At 43.5% G+C, this 15,889-nt stretch overlaps 1 long non-coding RNA gene across 1 annotated transcript in view; it reads right to left on the reverse strand.

The window, feature by feature from the left end:
- The window catches only part of LOC143732828 (uncharacterized), a 69,048-nt gene that overhangs the window by 37,168 nt on the left and 15,991 nt on the right, over positions 1-15,889 (reverse strand). The window contains exons 3-4 of the long non-coding RNA XR_013201184.1: positions 14,609-15,120; positions 11,144-11,215 (exon numbers count right to left, since the gene is read on the reverse strand). This is a non-coding gene — a long non-coding RNA (uncharacterized LOC143732828). The remainder of the gene's footprint in view (positions 1-11,143; positions 11,216-14,608; positions 15,121-15,889) is intronic.

Genomic DNA, 15,889 nt, shown 5'->3' on the forward strand with positions numbered 1-15,889 from the left:
TCAAATGTCTCAAATCTAGAATGGGTCTGAGACCGCCGTCTTTTTTCGGAATCAGAAAATAGCGGCTGTAAAAACCCATATTTTTTAGCGCGGGGGGGACTAATTCTATCGCCCCTTTTGCTAATAGATTTTGTACTTCGGTGCGAAGCACGTGACCCACGTTGCTTCTCACCGAAGTCTCAAGAACCGCCTGAAATTCCGGGGGTCTGCGAGCGAATTGGAGCGAGTAACCTCGCTTTATAGTGTTTATGACCCAACTCGACACATCGGGGATAGCTTGCCAGGCTAGAACCCGTGTGGCTAGGGCTTGACACACTGATTGGGGCTGGTCGCCTAACGTAGGGGGACCTGATACCCTTATATTGTGATTTGTGCACACATTGAGTATTGGACTGACTGTACAAGCATTTGCGTGTGGGGAAGTCAGTGTTACAACGGGGGAGGGGCCACCTAGTGAAGGGGGACCGTGAACCCATATATTGTGATTTGTGCACACATTGAATGTTGGACTGACTGCACAAGCATTTGCGTGTGGGGAAGTCAGTGTTACAACAGGGGAGGGACCGCCTAGTGAAGGGGAACCGTGAACCCATGTGTTGTGCTTGTGAAACTGATAGCTAACATTTTGAACGGCCGTCTCATGAGAGCTTTGTTCAAATGTCTCAGATCTAGAGTGGGTCTGAGGCTGCCGTCATTTTTCGGAATTAGAAAATAGCGGCTGTAAAAACCCGTATGTTTTAGCACAGGGGGGACTAATTCTATCACCCCTTTTGCTAATGAATTCTGTACATCGGTGCGAAGCATGTGACCCACGTTGCTTCTCACCGAAGTCTCGAGAACCGCCTGAAACTTTGGGGGTCTGCGAGCGAATTGGAGCGAGTTGCCTCGCTTTATAGCGTTTATAACTCAACTCGACACATCGGGGATAGCTTGCCAGGCTATAACCCGTGTGGCTAGGGCTTGACACACTGATTGGGACGGGCCGCCTAACATAGGGGGACCTGATGCCCTTATATTGTGATTTTTGCACACATTGAGTGTTGGACTGACTGTACAAGCATTTGCGCGTGGGGAAGTCAGTGTTACAACAGGGGAGGGGCCGCCTAGTGAAGGGGGACCGTGAACCCATATATTGTGATTTGTGCACACATTGAATGTTGGACTGACTGCACAAGCATTTGCGTGTGGGGAAGTCAGTGTTAAAACAGGGGAGGGGCCGCCTAGTGAAGGGGGACCGTGAACCCATATATTGTGATTTGTGCACACATTGAATGTTGGACTGACTGCACAAGCATTTGCGTGTGGGGAAGTCAGTGTTACAACAGGGGAGGGGCCGCCTAGTGAAGGGGGACCGTGAACCCATATATTGTGATTTGTGCACACATTGAATGTTGGACTGACTGCACAAGCATTTGCGTGTGGGGAAGTCAGTGTTAAAACAGGGGAGGGGCCGCCTAGTGAAGGGGGACCGTGAACCCATATATTGTGATTTGTGCACACATTGAATGTTGGACTGACTGCACAAGCATTTGCGTGTGGGGAAGTCAGTGTTAAAACAGGGGAGGGGCCGCCTAGTGAAGGGGGACCGTGAACCCATATATTGTGATTTGTGCACACATTGAATGTTGGACTGACTGCACAAGCATTTGCGTGTGGGGAAGTCAGTGTTACAACAAGGGAGGGGCCGCCTAGTGAAGGGGGACCGTGAACCCATGTGTTGTGCTCGTGTGCTTTATTTGGGTCGCCGTGAAAACGGCGTTTGTTTGCAAAGACGCGCTCACTGCTGCGGGCCTGTTTACAATAATAAAATCCCCAGCCGCCTGAACTGTACAGGGGGCTGTGGGAAGTTTTGCTGGCTTCTTTGAGGGTGGTCCGGCAAGCGCGGGACACGTGCCCTCTCTTTCCTTTGCGTGCTAGGACGGCTTTGGCGGGAAGCGTTCGGCATCAGCCGCAGGGCGGGGCTGAGAGGCCTGTTTCGCCGGCTTTGCTGGTCGGCGCCAGCTAGCACGGTTAGTTCCACTCGAGCTCGAGGTCCGCGACGGCCTGTGTTAGGATCCGAAGCATTTCAGCGTCGGAGTTAGTCCTGCCTCGCTGGGTCCGCCGAAAGAGACGAGGCCCGCCACGTGGTGGTGGGGGGGCGCTGATCTCCCTCGAACGGGACCGGAGATGACTGAGCTGGAGTGAGTGAAGCACGCGGGGACGTGGCCGGCGTGCATTCACAAACGTCCGTGCTCTCTGGATGCCGTTGGCTGCGGCGCTTCTTCTTCCTCGGCTGAAGTAGGGCCGGAGAAGGGAGCGCGGGTGACGCGGCGCCGCCGTCTCGAGAGAGAGCTAACGTTAGCCGAGTTCGCAGCACGGAGATAGGCATGCACGCGCAGGCCGCACATCCGCCGACAGAGAGTGCATTCTCTGCGTGGTAGAGTCCCAGGCATGAAATGCAGCTCGCGTGTTCGTAGGCCTCGCATAACACGAGGCATATGGAACAACGCTGATACAGATATAAACACATAATAAACAGATATTGAAAAGGATATCGCCGGATAGCCACAGGAGAGACGGCGTCAGGAGAAACACGGTTGAGATGTGTAGTCTGCTGAACTGTAGCTCGCTCAGGCTGAAGGCTTGTTCGACGGCGAAGGCTCAATAAATGGTCAGAGACGTGAAGTTTGTCGCTGAAGGAGTAAAATCTGCTATAATGGCGAATTCGGGGACTATTATAGACTGAGGTCACGCCCCCTTGGCGCCCGCGCCATTGGATGTGCAGTTGCCGCAGCGCAGCCTATGAGCGAGCCAGACGCTCATGTTCTAGCTGTGCAGCTGCAAATGCGCTTTACATAAAGGCTTCAGTAAATCGAGGAAAAGGAGTTTCCCCACTGCGTATAGCTACGCAATACGAAGTGACCGTTCGAAAGGGAACATGGGTTTAGACAAATCGTACGAATTCGTACAAATTGGTTGTGAGATAGCATTGTTTTGTCTTTAGAATAATGAGCACTGATTTTTTTTGCAATAAAATCTGAAATATATATTTAAAAAGTCATCCCAGTCTCAGCAGACATGAATACTAAGCATCCAGCTAGTAATTAGTAAACATAATTTTATACACCACGCATACGCTTCGCTATATCACAGGCCATTGGCAATTCACGTTGTTTGCACAGTATAATTAAAGCCCATCCATGGGTTTGTAATGACCCTTTGGACATTGCATTTTAATTATTATTCATACTTGCTGCTATTAATTAATCAAGAGAGGGCTAGATAATGTTTCGTGTGGCTCGTGTTGTTGAATGAGGAGAAGTGTGCTGGCACTGCAGAAATGATCCGACTCGCAAACTCTCATGTTATTGCTGAGGAGAGAGACGCTTGAGTGCTATTACACCAAACATCAGTGCTCAACCTCTAATGAGGCAAAATAATGCTGAATTAACTAACAGGCTAAACAACGATGGCATTTGAGAAGCCAACCAAACAAATCACTGACAATAGACTGGTGAGCGAGCATCTGCTTTTTCAACATTTAAGACAAACTGTATCATAAGCAAATAGCCTAAAGGAACATTAACGCTAACCGTGACCCCTTGATCTATCGATTCAATAAATGAGGTGGCTTAAAGGGATAGTTAACCCAAAAATGAAAATGTTGTCATTTATTACTCACATATGCGTGTTGTATTGATGCGAGATGAGACATTGGAGGTTTAACCACTGGAGTCGCATGGATTACTTTTATGATGTTTTTATCCTTCTGGGGCTTGAAAGTGGTGGTTGCATAAAGGGTGACCACCCGTCCCGCTTTGAGTTGTACCGCACAGCATTTTCACCCCTTGTCCCCCACTCGCATATTGAGAAAATGTCCCACATTTTCATCAGTCTGTTGGTGTTTAATTATCATATTAAGAAAACGTGCATGCTTCTTTTGCCTTTTTAAGAGAGCATTTTATTTATTCTTTTTGTGGTGTAGTTTTTCACCTATATTTAACAGCGCTTCGTCAGAAGTACAAATACAACAGCCGTTTTTATAATCCTACCCAATGGTTAAAAGCAAAGGAGTAAACACGGTCACTAGTGGGTTTTGACGGCTGTCCATCAAAATGTGGAGCGGTGATTCGTTCCTTGTGTTTCTGTCAGAAAACAAATGGATAATTCGGTAAATTAAATTTTAAATTTAACAGAATTTATCAACTTGTTTTAATTCACATCCTTTCTAAAAAAATATGAACGTTTTTGGTTTAATATATTCTTAATATATAAGACTGTCAATGAACTAAATTCATGTTGGTTTATATTTTATTTTTTCATTATTTATTTTGTTGGATTTTAATTGGACTTGGTCAGAACTGTTTCAAAAATAGTGATCTGCATGATGCTGCTGCCTTTCGGCTCCGTGATGTTAAATTTAAATTACATGTAAAATAAAGACATGTTATGTTACATTGTGATGTAATAGTGTTTTCTGGAAGGGATTAAAGAACAAAGAATTTTTATCAGCTGAAAGGCAGAATACAAATGTTTTTATTAAGTTAAATAAACATTATATAACAGTTTCAGGTTATGTTTTAGTGTTGGTAACATGTCCCACATTGTCCCACACAAACTTATAATCGTCCCACATTTGGTTTGTTTGATGGTGGTCACCCTAGTTGCATAGACTGTAAATGAAGGAACAGAAATCATTAACTTTCCCACCATTGATGGAAATTTCCAGCTTTCCATATTTCTTGTTATATGGTGGGGGCACTATTACGCATCCTCTAAAAGAGGACTGAATCTCCTGATCAAAATGTAGGCGAAGAAGCAGAAACATGTGATATCATATGCAAACACATGTAAAATAATGCGATCATCAACAATAAACAGCATAAATATCAAAACTGTCTAATGTTACTGAATGAAATGTCGACCCAGGACGAGCTACAGGACTGTGAAGCTTTGGGGGTGTTGATGGACTTGATGGGGTGTTGAATACCATCCAGACGTAGATTTTGACAAAAACACAATTTTCTGGAACACAATTGCTTTTTTTATGAAACTTAACCACATTCAAGTGTTGATTAAAAAAAGAATGGATGTTGTTGTTTAAAAGCAGAGGCTCTATTCTTTCTTTTGATATATTGCATATTCAGATATTTATACAACAAAATATTCTGGAGGCCATGAAACTTTTGTGAAAATGATCATAAATGCTGGCGGTGGTTGGCAACTTTTTTTTATAAAACACTGGCGGGGAAAGAGTTAAAAAGATCTTCATTTGTGTTTCCAAAGATGGACAAAATTCCTACGGGTTTGGAACGGCATGAGGGTGAGTAATTAATCACAGAATTTTCATTTTTGGTTGAACTATCCCTTTAAGAATCTGTGATCAAATTGGTGATTTGTGTCTGAGTAAAAGAGCTGAAGGAACAGAATATGAGGTTTGCTCATTCAACAATAAGGGGAAAAAAACAGAGGCACTTCAATAAAAGAGTGCACAGTTTACAAATGTGTAAAAATGTGACTGAAGACCATAAATTATTAAAATGATGTTAATTGCAAGTAGCCAATTGGTAATGCAGTATTTTGTTAGAAAGGGAATCAAAACAATGACTCAAAAACAAGATTTTGTCAACACTGGATGTTGTTCAGAAGGACTTGCTGACCAAATGGAGCTGAACACGACTCAAAACAAGAAATCTAAGTGATATTTTTAGGGAACAGATCCAAAAGATCTGATCACAGAATCCCATATCCACAATGCCTGTGCTGAGCCAATCTCAGCCCGTTCCATGCATTTGCATGCAAGGCCTAATTTCACAAAACTCTGAAAAACAGAGCAGAACTTCACATGTTTGAATTGCTTTTTGGTCCAATTCATCCTATTCATCAAACTCTTTTAAGAAAAACTGAAAAAATAGGCTTCATATTGGTAAATTTCATAGTCATGAATGTGAAATGTAACTAATATAGTAAGATTATTTTTTCATTAAAAAAATATATACATACATTACCATTCAAAAGTTTAGGGTCAGTAAGTAAGAAATTAAAACTTTTATTCAGAAAGGATGCATTACATTCATCTAAAGCGACAGTAAAGACATTTATAATGTTACAGGGGAAAAAGCTGTTCTTTTGAACTTGATAAAAATATCACGGTTATTAACACAAAAATATTAAGCAGCACAGCTGTTTTAACATTGATAATAATCAGAATTGTTTTTTGAGCAGAAAATCAGCATATTAGAATGATAGTTTAAATTGACATTTTTTACTGTTTAAATGTATTTCGGATCAAATAAATGCAGCCTTGGTGAGCAAAAGAAACTTCTTTCAAAAACATTTTGAAAAAACATTTGAACATTTGTGTATACAGTATACAGTATTAACATTATATATTTAAATAACTTCTGTGTTATTTAAATATATTTGATGAATAGGATGAATAACACAGCTCTCAGTGATATGTGTCGGGTCCCCGCTATGATAACAATAACTTTCTTAAATGTTTACAGAACAAGCGGGAACCCAGTGTGCCTGTATCTTTTTCTATTGCTGTTCGATTACATGATAGAAAGTCTAAGGCCTTCAAAAGCCGTACAGCAAACCCATCTAATCTGGTGCCTATTACACGACATACCAAGATTGCTGTGGGGACAAAAAGTAAGACTGTTAAGTTAGCACTTTTAAACATCCGCTCACTTAAAAATAAATCACTTTTAGTCAACGACTTAATAACCACATACAACCTGGATTTTATGTTGCTAAATGAAACTTGGCTAGAAGAAAGTTGCAGTGCAACAGTCCTCAATGAAACAGCCCCTCCTAACTTTACTTTTATGAGTGTCTGCAGAGCTGTCAGAAGAGGCGGAGGTTTAGCTGCTCTTTATAAAGATGTCTATCAATGTAAGCAAATATCATTTGGGAATTACCCGTCTTTCGAATATCTGGGTATTGTGTTAAAAGGTGCTCCACGCATTTTACTTATCATTGTTTACAGGCCTCCAAAATACTCTCCAGCTTTTGCTGAGAACTTAACAGAACTGTTATCAACAATTTCCTCAGAGTTTGACTGCTTTGCCATTGCTGGAGATTTTAACATTCACATAGATAATGCAGAAACCAATATGGCAAAAGAAATCAAAACTGTTTTAAAAACTTTTGATCTGACTCAGCATGTACATGGACCCACACATAATCGTGGACACACTCTAGATTTACTTATCAGTAAGGGTCTAAACATTTCATCAATTGTTATTAAGGATGTAGCACTGTCTGATCATTTTTGTATTTTCTTTGATATATTGATCTCTCCTGCCATTGAAGCTAGATCTGTGTCTGTCAAGAAGAGATGCTTAAATGAGAACACTAGTGTACTATTTATGAAGGCTATATCTTTAACACCAAGCATATCTGCTGACTCTGTTGATTTTCTCCTTGATTCTTTTAACTCAAAAGTTAAGAGTGTAATTGATGATATTGCTCCTGTGAAAGTAAGGAAGAAGAGTGGCAGACAAAAAGCACCTTGGAGAAACTCAACAGCAGTGCAAAATATGAAAAGACAATGCAGAAAAGCAGAGCGCATGTGGCGGAAGACAAAACTTGTAGTCCATTATAACATCTACAAAGACAGCATCCATGCTTTCAATAAGGAACTAAGCAAAGCTAGACAGACTTTCTTCTCGAATATTATAAACAGCAATATAAACAACACGCGCACTCTTTTTGCTACTGTAGAGAGACTGACAAACCCCCCAAGCCAGATTCCCAGTGAAATGCTCTCAGTGAGAAAGTGCAGTGAGTTTGCTTCTTTCTTCTCTGAGAAAATTAATAATATCAGAAAGGTGATCAGCTCATTCTTGAGTTGCGCTGGTGTCAGGCAGATCAGACAACAGCACGAGAAAGTAGCCACTATGTCTGATTTCGAAGAAATTGATGGCAAAATTTTGGAAGAAACCGTACAGCAACTAAAAACATCAACCTGCGCCCTTGATGCACTTCCCACATCTTTTTTCAAAAATGTGTTACACAGCTTAGAAGCAGATCTCCTGGAAGTGGTAAATGCCTCACTTCTCTCTGGGAGTTTTCCGACCTCCCTGAAAACTGCTGTTGTCAAGCCCCTCCTGAAAAAGAGCAATCTGGATAAGACCATATTAAACAACTATAGACCGATCTCAAATCTTCCTTTCATAGGCAAGATCATTGAAAAAGTTGTCTTCAATCAGCTGAACAAATTCTTAAGCTCGAATGGATACTTTGACCATTTTCAATCTGGTTTCCGACCGCACCACAGTACAGAGACCGCGCTCATAAAGATAATAAATGATATTCGCTTAAATACTGATGCAGGCAAATTATCAGTGCTGGTACTACTCGACCTCAGTGCTGCATTTGACACTGTCGATCACAAAATACTTCTTGACAGGCTGGAAAACTGGGTCGGGCTTTCTGGGATAGTCCTAAAATGGTTCAGGTCAAACTTAGGAGGCAGAGGTTATTATGTGAGTGTAGGAGACCATAAGTCTGAGTGGACATCCATGACATGCGGAGTCCCTCAAGGCTCAATTCTTGCGCCACTCCTATTCAACCTGTACATGCTCCCAATGAGCCAAATAATGAGAAAGAACCAAATCGCTTACCATAGCTATGCAGACGACACACAGCTCTACTTATCCCTATCGCCTAACGACTACAGCCCCATTGACTCCCTTTGCCAATGCATTGATGAAGTAAACAATTGGATGTGCCAAAACTTTCTTCAGTTAAACAAAGACAAAACTGAAGTCATTGCGTTTGGAAACAAAGATGAAGTTCTCAAGGTGAACGCTTCACTCTAGGGGTCAAACAACTAAAAATCAAGTCAGGAATCTGGGTGTGTCTCTGGAGTCAGACCTTAGTTTCAGTAGTCATGTCAAAGCAATAACTAAATCAGCATATTATCACCTGAAAAATATTGCAAGAATTAGATGCTTTGTTTCCAGTCAAGACTTAGAAAAACTTGTGCATGCTTTCATCACCAGTAGGGTGGATTATTGTAATGGACTTCTCACTGGCCTTCCCAAAAAGACCATAAGGCAGTTGCAGCTCATACAGAACGCTGCTGCTAGGATTCTGAGCAGAACCAGAAAATATGAACACATCACACCAGTCCTCAGGTCTTTACACTGGCTGCCAGTTACATTTAGGATTGATTTTAAAGTATTGTGACGAACAGGACGGCCGAGGGACGTGAGAGAACGGCGCGAGGCCGGTGGTGCGATTGATAATGAGCAACACCTGTGAGCACACCGGTCTCGCATCTCTCACGGAGGAGCGGAAGCATAAAGGAGGAGCGACGACGTTGATGATCGAGAGAGGAACAGGCCTGATTTTAGTTGTTCTGGTTTTTGTATTTGTGTTTTATTTTAGCCAGCAGTCGTCCGCGAGGGGCTGCTGGCCGTTATGTTTTATTTTGGGTAAGCCAGCAGTCGTCCGCGAGGGGCTGCTGGCGGTATTTTAGTTTGTTTGTTTTATTTTAAATAAAGTTTATTTCGATTGTTCGCCGGTTCCCGCCTCCTTCTTCCCTGAACATTGCTACACTGGTGCCGAAACCCGGGAAGAGGGAGGAACGCGCTGTCAGAGAGTCCTCGCCGCTGTGGGGAATCCGCGGTGTCATCGAGCATGGTGCGTGAGTCGCCGCCGCTCGCCGTGGGCCGGAGCCTGCTGCCATCCGCCAGAAGGGGAGGAGCAGGGAGCGGGGGACTCGCGGCCATGGACGCTCGAGGCGGTGCGCTGGAGAGAGTTGCCGGTTGGACGGTCGAGCTCGCTGCCGGCCGCCTGTGTATTGGAGGGGCGGCTGCCATCCGGGAGGGAGAGGGGGAGTCGCCGCCGCTCGCCGTGGGCCGGAGCCTGCTGCCGTCCACCAGAGAAGGTGAGGTGCAGGGAGCGGGGGACTCCTACCGTCTGCCCAAGGCACCCGAGGAGCCGTCGCCGTCCACCGGGCGACGGAGGGGCGTCGAGCCGTCCACCGAGGGCCATCCAGCGTCACCGCCAGGCACCGCGGAGGAGATCGCCCAGCTGGTGGGGGACCAGATGGCAGCGCGTTGTGGGAACCGGACCATTTTTTTTTTTTTTTTTTTTTTTTTTCCTCTCTCCCCTCTCTCGATCTGTCGCTCCTCATGCTTCCGTCTCCATTTCCCTCGGCTTGTCGGTCCATACCCCCCAGGGATCGCCGCCGCCGGGGGGGAGTAGGCACAGGCTCGTGGGTACCCCCCGGCCTGTGAGGGGCGATGGGGGTATGTGACGAACAGGACGGCCGAGGGACGTGAGAGAACGGCGCGAGGCCGGTGGTGCGATTGATAATGAGCAACACCTGTGAGCACACCGGTCTCGCATCTCTCACGGAGGAGCGGAAGCATAAAGGAGGAGCGACGACGTTGATGATCGAGAGAGGAACAGGCCTGATTTTAGTTGTTCTGGTTTTTGTATTTGTGTTTTATTTTAGCCAGCAGTCGTCCGCGAGGGGCTGCTGGCCGTTATGTTTTATTTTGGGTAAGCCAGCAGTCGTCCGCGAGGGGCTGCTGGCGGTATTTTAGTTTGTTTGTTTTATTTTAAATAAAGTTTATTTCGATTGTTCGCCGGTTCCCGCCTCCTTCTTCCCTGAACATTGCTACAAGTATTATTACTGGTATATAAATCATTCAATGGCCTAGGACCTCAATACATTGCAGATATGCTCAGTGAATATAAACCCAACAGATCACTCAGATCATTAGGATCACATCGGCTAGAAATACCAAGGGTTCACTCTAAGCATGGCGAGTCTGCTTTTAGCTACTATGCCAGCCGCAGCTGGAACCAGCTTCCAGAAGAGATCAGATGTGCTCCTACAGTAGTCACATTCAAATCCAGACTCAAAACACATCTGTTTAGCTGTGCATTTACTGAATGAGCACTGTGCCACTGTTCGTCCGACTGTTTGCACTGTATTTTATTTTATGTTTTAATTATTCTGATTTCTGTATTTTATCTTTTATTCTAAACTGTTTTAATTATTCTGATTTCTTTTGATTATTTTAATTTCTTCTATGTAAAGCACTTTGAATTACCATTGTGTATGAAATGTGCTATATAAATAAACTTGCCTTGCCAAACTTGCCTTCTGTCTGCTAAATTAGATTACTTTTCTTACTTAAATTCCTGTAGATACGTCATCATTCAGCTCTAAGTCCGACCAGTTCTGAGCAAGATCTGCAGTTTCCAGCTGTGGAAAGAATCAAAGTGCTATTAGGGTGTGTATTATGTGTGTCCTCTTATCTCAGCAGACCTTAATGACCCAGTGCACAATCTCGATGTCCCACTGTCCCAAATGCTGACTGGTGGGGTGCTGCGACGGGAGCCAGATGGGATGATATATGAGCATGCACTAATCACCTGCTCATTCACATCAATTACACTCCCATCTGACAGGCAACCCACCACTGTACACTAATGGTTTTTTAAACGAGTCGCTCCAGATCAACTCTGCCGTTCCCAAACTCCCACGCGTGATTGATTGGCCGGTGAATTCCAGTTGACTCGTCCCCGTCGTCTTTGTCTTGACGTTTCCCCACAGGTAACTGACAGTTGTGGCACGCTGACAGAAGTTTGAGAGGCATTCAGGAGAGAGACGTGAACAAATGCGTGGCGCTGACGGATGGATCATGTTTGAAGCCTGTTGCTGCGGCTTAAAATGGCAACGTCTTTCTCCTTCAGCTTGTTGCCATTTGTTTCAAAATAGGAAACTATGTTAGGAAAGCAGCGATTCCCTCGTATTGTCGAATCTGACAGCGCGCTAGCACCCCAGTATGTGCTGCAGATTATGTGGATTGATGTGCTAATGAGAGAAAAATCCTCTTGGCACAGAAAAGAACAGAACTGTTGTACAGAGCGCTGTCGTGTGTCCTATTCTCTTCTAAAGAGCATATTGTTGTGAATATAGCAGATCCACAAAGTGCTCACCTGCTTTCACAGTCCCCTGTAGCTTTAGCGAAAGACATTATGCCAGAATGATTGTGTTTGTGGGCCAAACAGACAGAGAAAACAGCTTTGCAATATATTTGTGCTGATTCTGATATCTTTGATAGGATGCAACATCATGAATACCGTTTGCAATCTGACTAGTTATGCAATCTTTAACAAAAAAGGTGTTGAAGTCCCCATGAAATGAAAAATTTAAACTTTTAGTATGAATATGTTAGCCTAACTGTTATCTATAAGCTATCTGCTACAAAAAAAAAATGCATTTAGAAAATATAAGCATTCAAAACTTACAGTCTCCCCTTTAACCAATATGGATTAATGGTTTTGATGACATCACTCTGCACTACAGCCTCTCATCACATTTTCTGTCTAATCAAATGCTCTCTAGAATCTGAAGCCCCGCCCCCTACATTATAATTTAGACGCTGAAGCTGTGGCTAAAATCGGTAACTTGTTCACACATTTACTATTTTCTACATGGTGAATGGCACATACGCACAGAGGCGGCGGCGCCGAGTCGTCGTCCACGGAGAGGTCTGACCCACCCTGCGATGCAGCGATCGACATCTGATCGTCGCGGGGAGCACCAAAGGAAATGACTGGTAGTCAAGTCACCTTCATTTATATAGCGCTTTTAACAATATGGACTGTTTCAAGGCAGCTTTACAGTGATAACAGGAAATTAAAGTAACGGAGATTGTTTTGGATTTACAGCAACGATCATTAGTTATTAACTTAGGGGCCGCTAACACGACACCGTTGTAACAGAAAAACCTTTAGTGCGATCCGGCCGCTCATTTGCATAAAACAGTGCCTGGTGGCTCGGAGAATTTTTTATCGCTTCTGTGTAGCCACGTGAATCTGTATTATCCCGACAACGTTTTATCAGTACAGAGGTAAAGGGAAGGAGGCCTTCACAAGGGAGAGACACTAGGTACACACCTCGAGGATGGTCCAGCACGTTCTGTTGTTGGCTTAACTGGCTTCGGAGCATGAGCGGGATGAGGGTTACTAGGGGGTTGTTTCCCCGAAGGAAGCGTGCTCACCGTAATCAGAGACTATTTATTTAGAGACATACCACTTCCTCAATCCTCAATACAACTATATAGGGAAAAACCCGTAACGCCAAAGATGGCGGTTGTATCCACATGTCCCGCCCATCCCGCTGGAAAGCCAATCGTCTGCTTTTAACAGTCAAGCCGGGAAACATTTAAGCCTATCATCTGGTTCCACTGACGCATGCGCACAGTTGAGGTTTGCTCCTTGATGCCCGAAAATTAGTTCAAATCTCCCAGATTCTAGTGTGAGCGAGCAAGAGAGCGCACATACTGTGCTTCAAGCCGTGTAGCGCGCACGCGGCAGAGAGGGAGAGAACCCTTGCGCATGTGTAGTAAAAGTATAACCTGTGGGGAAAAAGGCATTTTAAACCTTAATTTGGGGCAAAGTCATCAAACTTTTTCAGCGATTTTTATTATATTTTACTGCTGTTTCTATACATGCAGTTTTTATGTCCTGGTGACCAGTGAAAGTGCAGTTCTGACTCTCTGCCCATTCATTTAGATAGGAGCCTGGTCTTGTTAGTCCGAAATAGCTGCCCGGAGGCGTTGCAAAGATGGCGGCTGAGTGGCATGACTTGCCTAAAAGGACTTTGCCGTAATCCTCAGGTCTCCCACGTCACCTTCCAAAGCAACCCTCTGGGGTGGGTTGGATCGAGGAAGAGGCACGGGGACTCCGCCCCTTTGCAGGAACGAGAGTCTCGACCACAGTTCGGAGATGGTCATCTTCCCACAATGGGTGCGTGACTTATCCACGAATGCTGCCTCAGCGTGTTCGAGGCCCAGACACACGAGGCAGTGATCGTGACCACCCCGTGACCCCAGGTAACGACCGCATCCAGAAAAACACAGATAGAAAGTCATCTTGAATAAGATGCGATCTATCTGTGTAAGCTCATTTAGGGACTCCTCTCATCCATTAAATTCATCAATTGACTGCTGAAGCACGCAGGGGAACAGGTCACCGCAAACACAGACAGGAATGTGCACCTCTCTCTCGCTGGTCTTACCAGACTTGAAAACCGCTGTTGAGCCCTCTCACTGCGCACCTTACCAGCTGTTTTTTTGTTTTGCTCAAGTCAAAAAACAAAAAAGAGAGAGAAGAGAGAGAAGAGAAGACCACTCGCGCTGCTGTACTATCATACACCAGGGTGGAGAGGTCAGAGAAAAAGGCTGGTTTGAAGTTGTCACAATCTCCTGGGAGTTTGTAGAGAGCATCGAAGTGCTCGGCTACGAAGAAAAAAGCTGAAGTGCAATCGCACCTGCTGCTCATTATATACAAATGATGCAAATGATTGCACGCCAATGTGCATTGGCTTGTTTAGTTTCACTCAAAGTAGATTGGCCTCTCTAGCGAGATTCCTATTCGTCAGTCTCGACGTACACCGAGAGTGACCGACTGATAGGGAACAGTTGTGCTAAAAGTAGAAAATGATCTAGAAAAATAAATCTTACCGACCCCAAACTTTAGAACATATATATATATAATTTTTTTTCTAACAGAACATGAGAAAACATGATTTCTGAGTACATATTGAGACACATACAGAATATTTTCAAAAGACTAAACATATTGTTACCTATATTGTCTACTCCAAATCCCTGGCAGATTTCAGTGCAGAAGCATCCTGAATTTGCAGCCTGTAGAAGTTTCTTCTTTTTTTTTTCTGTACAGTAAGTCACACACACACGCACACACACACACACACACACACACACACGCACACACACACACACACCCACACACACACGCACGCTATGTCAGACATCTTCCATAATATGGAGCGCTCAGGAGGCCACATTCGACATTGATTTATTACAATGCTGCTCAATGGAACAATGAAGCACACACAAAGTGACGTTTAGAGTCCGCAGGCGTCGTTTCTCTTACACACACTGCCTTTTGTCGACCTTTTCTCCAAGACCCACGTTCCTCCACAGTAGAACACACTCCCCGCTGAGTGAGTTATAGTTTCAACAGCAATTGAAATGTCTGTCCAATCTGTCCGAGTCTTGAATGAGAACGACATGAGGATGCTTCAGGGAGAGTGATGAATTTTTAAGCAAAGTGGTTCACTGATTTTGTCTCCCACTAGTAAAAAAAAAATGAAATTAATTGGTTAGAACGAGGATGAAACTCACAAAACCTGTCAAGAACATGTCTAAGTCATATTTCACCCCCAATTCATAAGAGAGAAAATAAGAAATATTATTTTTTGCTTAAAGAAAATTAAGTCTATTTTTAGACTTAAATTAGTGTTTGCATTGTGACATTATTTTAATAATAATTAAGCATATTTGCAAACATATATATATTATATACATGAAAGGTAATTATACACCATGGTAGAATTAGTTGCATAATCTTTGGATAAAAGTAATGAGAATCCCCATTAAAAGTACGAAAAAAGAAAAAGAAAAACACTATGACATTTTGGTGAGAGATGTCATAACAATTAGTCACAAAAAAAATGCAATTTTGTTCCCCTTCAATCATGCTTCCCTGAAAACTTGTGGCCGATGGAGAATATATTAATGAAGTTTGTAAAGGTTGTTTGCTTGCGTTCAGTACATTCTTCAATAGTTCCAAAAGAACCCAATGACACGCAGCAATTCTGACCTTTACAGAGTCAACAATTTACACAAAAATGAGTTTATGAGCAGAGTGCATAATATCCTACAACTACTCACAGCTCTGAAAACACAAGTTCCTCCTTAAGTAATTTAATGGAAAAATGCAACATGCCCAACAGTTCACACATGGGAGTTTCAAGTAAAAGTTGCAGCCTGTAGTGTTAGTAGTTATTACACACATGCACAATGTACATTTACATCCACATTTTTAAGTTCAACAAGGAGAG

This window comes from Siphateles boraxobius, unplaced genomic scaffold (genome assembly GCF_051911475.1).
Source record: "Siphateles boraxobius isolate OS27281-9 unplaced genomic scaffold, OSU_SipBor_1 9, whole genome shotgun sequence".
Classification (NCBI taxonomy): Eukaryota; Metazoa; Chordata; class Actinopteri; order Cypriniformes; family Leuciscidae; genus Siphateles; species Siphateles boraxobius.